This window comes from Bidens hawaiensis, unplaced genomic scaffold (assembly GCF_021521415.1).
Source record: "Bidens hawaiensis isolate Kalapana, Puna unplaced genomic scaffold, B.hawaiensis_p1.1 tig00015932_1, whole genome shotgun sequence".
NCBI lineage: Eukaryota > Viridiplantae > Streptophyta > Magnoliopsida > Asterales > Asteraceae > Bidens > Bidens hawaiensis.
The window spans coordinates 353,488-361,559 of NW_027492435.1; the positions used below are offsets into that span (position 1 = coordinate 353,488).

General features: G+C 36.8%; 1 pseudogene; it reads left to right on the forward strand.

Annotated features, from left to right (window-relative positions):
• LOC143550181 (disease resistance protein RPS6-like) overlaps positions 1-5,802 on the forward strand; it is a 39,291-nt pseudogene extending 33,489 nt beyond the window's left edge.
• Positions 5,803-8,072: the final 2,270 nt, after the last annotated feature.

Below are 8,072 nucleotides of genomic sequence, written 5' to 3' on the forward strand. Positions count from 1 at the left end.
TAAGTTTGGCTTTTGACTTTTTGATTGATTTTTGTTTTTGATATTGTACCTTGTTATGTATATATTTGATATAAGATAAAAGGAAGATGGAAAAGTTGCTGAACTTTGTCATCTTAAAAAGGAATTTTGCAAGTACTATTACTCTATGTTATGGATTTGTTACAATTTAAAAAGGTTAAATAAGTGGGACATGAAATGATATTTAACATCAACATAATTTGCTTCTTCATTATGCGTGCATACTGTAGGGATACATAACGTGTTCACGTGCATCAGACCTTACTAGATATTTTTATGCGAAATTTGCAGCCATCAGAACTTACAACAACTGCTTTTAAAGACATGGAGAAACTAAAATTGCTCAAGCTAAATTCTGTAGAACTTAAAGGATCCTATGAGAATGTTTCTGATGAATTAAGATGGATATGTTGGCACGGATTCCATTCAACAACCATACCGTCCGACTTATACATGGGAAACTTGGTGGCTATAGATATGAGCTATAGCAAATTGAAAGTATTTGAACCCCATATGGTAGTGACTCCAGTATCCTCTTTTTGTTGCTTCTTGTTATCTTATTAATCTTTATAAAATTAATATTACTTTTTCAACAGCATATTTGTACTTTGAAGATTCTAAATCTTAAAGACTCACCCAACCTTATTGAGATCCGCAACATTGACAATATCCCTAATCTTGACACTTTAATTCTTTGGAATTGTTCAAGTTTGGTTAAGGTTTGTAAAACCATTGAAGAACTATCAAGTCTTGGATTATTGAACATGACAGGGTGTAAAAACCTATTCAACAGGGAACAAATAGATATGTGTTCAGCTGCTACTTCTGCGGAAGTTACAAAACAACAATCATTTTCTTTCCCAATTTCATTGCATCGTTTATACCTCAATGGATGCCATCTTGAACGTACTGATTCGTTTCCTTTGAGTTTCAGTTTTCAACGAGATTTGCAGTATTTGAATTTAGGCAACAATCTATTTGAGTCATTGCCTTCCTATGATCATCTTGAAAATCTTCGGGTCCTTGACCTGAGTTTTTGCTCTAAACTCAAAAGCCTTCTATGCCTTCCAAGTACACTTGCTGAATTGTATATATATTACTGTGAGGTACTAAAGAGTATAACTTTCAAGTCACATAGGTTCACTTTGCAAGAGTTTGGCTATGATGGCTGTACAAATTTAAATGAAGTTGAAGGCTTTATGAAACTGTTCCTAATAGCTGAACTAAATGAAACTAATTTGGGACATATGAAATGGCTAAAAGAATATGAAAAACACGAGATGCACCTTGTTGGTTATGATGCGCTCACAGTATGCAGAAGTGAGCGTACACAGGTGCGTTGTTTCTCTCGTAAATTCATCATTAATTTACCATCTAATAACTAATTAATTATAAAGAATGGTTGACCCCTTCGTTTGTATGGTACAGATGTTGTACGAGTTCGATATAATGAGCACATCTCTGCCAGATATAAAGGATCCAAACTTGGTACCTAAATATATATCAAAATCATCTTATTTGTTCTTTGATGTGCCTTCGTGTCCTGAAAATAAGAGACTCAAAGGAATTGATGTAACTTTCAAGTATGCATTGTCTGGTAATGACTGGGCATGGTTTTGTAAAGTCAGTGCGGACAATGGTATTGTTGATTTGATGTACAACCCTATAGTCTTTGGCAAACCTAAAGTCGGTGAAGTATGTACATGGTTAAGCTATTGGCCAATTGGAAACACATTGAAAACTGGAGACAGAGTTCATGTATCAATTGTTGTGGTGAATGGATTGAAGGTACAAGAATGTGGTGTGAGCCTTGTGTACTCTGATCAGGAAACCTTGGAAAATAACATGGAACAGGGAAAAATTTTGGGATGTGATTTGTCTGGATTTAAACTAAGCACAGGAGCACACTATCTTTGTCGGCGTGATTTCTTTGATTTAATGGAGGTTGGTAGACAGACTCCTGATTGGTTTAGGACTTTAGTTGGTGATACCGTTGACTACGCTGGTATGTCCTTTTATTTCTAGCTAGTTTCTCTGTGTTTGTATTTTAATCTAAGCTGCAAATATATATACACACTCTTTTGATATCCTTTCTTTTTATGTTATAGAGGTGAGTGGATGGAGAAAGACAGGTCGGTTGAACAAGGTGAACCCTTCATTTACCGAGTTGAAATTTATTCGATGTATCATCCATGGTCCTCAGTTGGTAAGTTTGATATGTCATATTTCTCTTTTTCAATTTGTTACATGAAAGTTATTCTACACATGTAGTATTAGTCAAAAAGTGGCGATGCGGAAGCGACAACACGCACGCACACAAAACGATAATATAAATACGACATAAGAATTTAACATGGTTCGGCCCCCACGAGGGGACATTCATGGGCTGCAATTATATTTTCTGATTTGCTTAAATAGAACCAAGATTCCAATTATAAGACTAGGGTATATATAGTGACAAAATCAGGGCAACACAATTTAGACTCCAAACTGTCCCCTAAATAATACCGACCCAAAGTCCTTCACACCCAACAATCTTCCACTTGAAGGCCTTGTGATAAACTCTAGACCGCCATCCAAGCAAACAATAACCTAGTCATCCAGTAACTCTAGATATCTCTAGCATAAGACATCACTCCGGTTCTCAATTCTCAAGAATAAGCTAGACTTCTATCAATCCTCTTTGTTGTAGTTGCCCTTTTTTGTGGTTAATTAAAAGGCCAATTGTAGCTCCCGAGAGCTCCAATTCGGTCATCACATAAACTGCCACGGAAAACCCCGCCATTGACTCATCTTCAATTTCAATCGGCCCGACTCATTCATAGGGTAAACACTCTCCAAAATCAACTAAATATTCGCATGAGAGACTTTCACATTTGGAGAACCGGTCTTCCTAACCCAACGTCACTTTGGAACCAAACCGAGAATACCCCGTGCTCCCTGATGCAGGAGGCACTCCGGGTCGTAGCGCTTTTAGGGCAGTGCTCCGGTTCAGTCACGTTCAGGTCAACGGCCCGGGTCGGTTCGCATTCGGTTCGACTCCCCGCTTCACTTCGTGTTCGGTTTGACGTCAGGGTCAGTTCCCATTCAGTTCGACCCGACTCGGCCCGCCGACGACCCGGACCGTTTCGACCCATCCCGGTTTTGGTTTTTTTTGTTTCATTCTGGGACTAGGGTATATATAATGACAAAATTAGGGCAACACAATTTAGAAACCAAACTGGCCCCAAAATAAAAGCCGGCTAAACGCCTTCAAACCCTACATGTAGTTGGTACAATATGAATAGGCTACAAACTGGGTTTTCATTGCTTTTCTACAGTTACCAACTTAATGAGACAGTTTACCATCTTATACATGATTAACTAAAAATATTAACTTGAGCATTATATTCTGGCTTAACTTTAACATTATTTTGACCATGTGTAGTGGGAGAGTTATGGGTGAAGTTATGGCCCATAACTCTCCCTTACACCCCCCCCCCCCCAATGTTATGGGTAGAGGGTATGGGTTCAAAGTTATGTACATAACTTTAACTTTGAAGGGTGGTGTTTTGTGTGTGTGTGTGTGTGTGTGGTGTTATGGGTAAAGTTATAACTCGACTGGGCGTTACATGGCGCATAATGCATAATGGTGGAAAGTTATGACTACTCAGTTAGTAACAATTTGAGTTTTTGATTATATGGGATTTGGTGTTTATGATAAACAAACAGGAGGATATTTACAAGATTGAAGAGATGTCCAAATCATCTCTTGGTAATAAATCTTTGGGATTCACATCAAGCTTGCTAGAGGGGGAAATAAAATCTGGCAAAAGATCTGAAATAATTGACGAAACAAAAGACGTAAGTGAATATTAAGGATTCTATTATATTGATTGAACAGGATTCGTTTTGTAATAAAGGATTCTATTATATTGATCAACCAAACACTTTTTTCTCATTCCCTCACAATAATTCATTTCATTCTTCATGCCAACCCCGCATGCCGAACATAATCTAAATGTTGTAAGGCACCATCGTTATTGAGATTACAGTTGAAATGATATGTGGTTTATACATTTCAAGTAAAGTGAGCTTGGTCAAGGAGTGGGCCACTAACCAAATTGGTTTTAAAAAATTTGTACACAACGTACATTGCAATTTGAATTTGTGATTTAATCTTATCCAGTATTATTATTTTATAAAATAATAATACAGTCAACATCTGGCATGTCATTACGAAAGGATTTAATAATCAAGATATAAAACCAAATATACAACGTGGTTCAAGGTATAATGAAAATGCTAGCTCCACTCATGTCATACCTTTTCTGCGAAAACCCCTGTGAGGCTTTTCTTTTCACCTACCTTCACATAATTTAAAACTGTCTAATGCTGAATTGCCTTAAACAGTCGTTAAATTAACAGCAAATTCTTAATATCTGAAATGCTAAGCAGGAAAATGAAATCTGCAAAGAGGGCAAAGAACCATCTTCATCAACTTTAGCACATCCATTCAGCCGTTATTCTCTTGAAGAAATTCAATCTGCAACCAAGGACTTTGATGGTAAACTGGTGATTGGAAGGGGTGGGTTTGGAACTGTGTACAAGGGTCAAATTTCTAGCAAAGGTGCTGCTCATGTAGTAGCCATCAAACGATTAGATTCTATGTCCAACCAAGGGGAATCTGAGTTTAATGCAGAAATTAGCATGCTTTCTACCTTGTGCCACAGTCACTTGGTGCCTCTCATTGGCTATTGTGATGATAACAACGAGGTGATCCTTATTTATAAGTACATGCCCAATGGAAGCCTCTACGATCATCTACACAATGCCCATACTCCTTTAAGTTGGGTGATACGGCTCAAGATAGCCATAGGTGCTGCACGTGGTTTGGACTATCTTCACACAGGTGTAGGCATGGGACATGGAATCATTCATCGTGATGTGAAGAGTAGAAACATTCTTTTAAATGCAAACTGGGAAGCTATGATTTCGGATTTTGGGCTGTCTAAAATCCACCCGACCAATAAATCACATTCTTATGTTGAAGCCAGTGTCAAAGACACATTTGGATATCTTGATCCACAGTATTTCTTTACTGGAAGATTAACATGGAAATCAGATGTCTACTCCTTTGGGGTTGTTTTATTTGAATTGCTATCTGGAAGGCTAGCAATAGACACACACAAAGAGGAGGACCAAAGTAGCTTGGCAGTTTGGGCTACAGATTGTGTAAATAAAAGAAAATTTGATCAGCTGGTAGATCGTAATATCAAGGATACAGTATCCAAAAAATATTTAGAACAGTTCGCTCAAATGGCAGCTCGTTGTTTGCACAACATTTCGAAAAAACGGCCTACCATGAGTAACCTAGTGGCCTCACTTGAGGATTTACTGGAACTGCAGCAGAAATCTAACCGTGCTGCAGAGTCATCAAGCATAATGGGTTTCCCTAGGAAGATTTATAAATATTTTGTTCCTGAAACTAAACCAAGCTCAGGTATACGCAAACTTTTCACTAGTGCTGTATATGCACTGTATTGTTTTTGTAACTATTTTACTTTATCATGTGGTACTCAGATTAACCAATTTCCTTTTATCCTCATTTTTTTCACGTTCTTAGACCAAAGTGGAACAAGTTCACAAAAGAACCTTGACGACAGCTAGAAGCAGCAAGATGAATGAGTGATCTTGCTGTGAACGAATTTGAAAAAAACACATTCTTGTGCCAGGAGAGTTATGGAAAGACAATAAGGCATACTGGATTGCTTGTTGCAGTTAATAAACTTGTAAGTCCTGGAATTTTAGTAAAGTATTGATCGATAGCGCCTTTTGGATTGTTATGCTCGGATACTGTTTGGAAGTGAATACTTCTTTTGTGAATTCATACATTCGTAATTAAAAGTAAATTTTTAGGGTCGTTCCATTTTAGTGCATGTTTAACAACTCGTAAACTTAATTTTACGAGTTTTAGATGCTTGACTTCCATTGGTTAAACTTGTGACTATTGTACTTGAAATTACTCGTGGGATTGTTTCCCAGTTGGTTGACTCGTTTAGGCAGATTGGGGCGATCTATTTAAATATGAACAATGACCCATTTAAGTTAATAGATCAAACACTACTTGTCTTAACCATGTATCTTACTATTTACTCTTTAATTTCCTCATAAACACGATCTCGCTGCAACAAAACATTATTCAGGATTCCTGAAACCTACCCTACCCAAAAAGGCAAAAAACCTACTTGAATCTCAAGATTGTCAGTATTTATTTTTTGGTCTATAAATCTTCTTACGTCTTCTCTCTGTCACAAGCAATCCACCCTTTGATCCTGTCTTTTATGGACAACTACTTCGTCAGAGATTGCATTTTCAACAATAAAATTCAAGCAAGAATTATGAAGCTAAGTGTTGAAGAATCTGATTGGTAACGGTCATAAATCCTTGGCCGTTAACGCTACACGACCATATATTCAAGAAATTTGAGCACACCAAAAACCAATCATGTTTGCTATACTTTGATCCATTGTTCGAAATACACAAGTGAATCGCCTACCACCCATATTATACTTGTGATAATCCTCTTGTAAATGAACTCATTAAAATTGTTCACCACGAGATCATAGAAATAGTCCGTCTTCAATTGTTCTTACCTCATTGAAGCCACCCCCCAGGATCCTCGTACACTATTCCACAGACCAGATAATATATGTTCCAATAATCAGTAAAAAATTTTGTGACTTGTTAGAACAAATATTCGAAAACATGCAAGGATTCCAAACGCTCACCAGACTTGCCTAAGGTATTCACAATTTGAAAATCCAATTTACTGGCATCCCAAAATTCTCGCCTTCACCGATTATGATGCTAATTTCACACCATCATTATGTAATGGTTTTCAAAACCATTACATAAAGTGATAAAACCCAGGCGTTCGCTATGTGAACTGAGCAGTAAACCGGGTTCCTAACGCAGGCTCGAAAAATAGGATTTTGGAGTAAGAGGTGCTGGGCCAACAAAAGCCAATGAGATAGGTTAACAGCATGAAACTGCTATCCAAAGTGCCCAATTGAACGGAATGCCGTCTTTGGGAGATGATCCTGAAGATCAAGGTTGGTGATCGGTTTTTCTCGTCTCAGTCGCCGGAAACTCTCAATACAATTCACCCTCTTCTTCATTATTGAGAAGCTGTTCATTGTAGCGAATTAATTGTAGCCATGTGTCAAATATGATTTGAAACTTCCTTTTCATCTTCAACGTTCCAAGATGTTTTTAATAGTTTAATTATACTAGATGTTTCAATACAATTTTGTTTAAAGTTTATGGATTATTATCTAAAAAGGAAGTGTTAAATGTCAAAAAAAAAATGCGTATTGTTGACTTGTTGATTATTTTTTTGTAGGTCACCAAAAACAAACATGAAAGTTATTATAAATCTAAAAACAACTGTTAAGGGTCAAAAAAAATTGTTATCTTACAAATTTAGGAGAAGTTAATGGAGAAGTTATCTTACAAATTTTACAAAATTGATATAACAAAAACTTTTAAAGATTGAGTTATAGATATAGGATGTAAAGTGTAAACGAGCAAATTCACAAGTTACTAAAATTCAAATTATTAAAAGCTTGAAATAAGCCAACTGAAACAAGCTAAAACCCGAATTTATGCATCGTTAAAAACACATTTATTTAACGAGCTCGGGTCTAAGTAATAAAGATCCTATAGCCTTGTAACATTTTTTTTAAATTTACGACCAATAATGCATTAATAAGACTATAACACATGCAACGGTAATTCAACTCAATTGACCACCTTTGTCCCCTTCTTAATTGATGTGACCCATGCCCTCCGGTCAATGAGATAGAACTCCATCCCGAATTTATCAATCATGAGCGTGACGTAACAAACAGTGGGACAAAAAACAAGGTGGTTTCGGGATCTGAATTAACAACCTCTCAAAGCCTAGCTCAAATCATTCATTGTTAATATCCACCCTAAGTGACACAAATGAGAATCGAACTTGAGTCTCAACTGCAGAACTCAAGACTTCCTACCACTAGACAGCTTCAAAA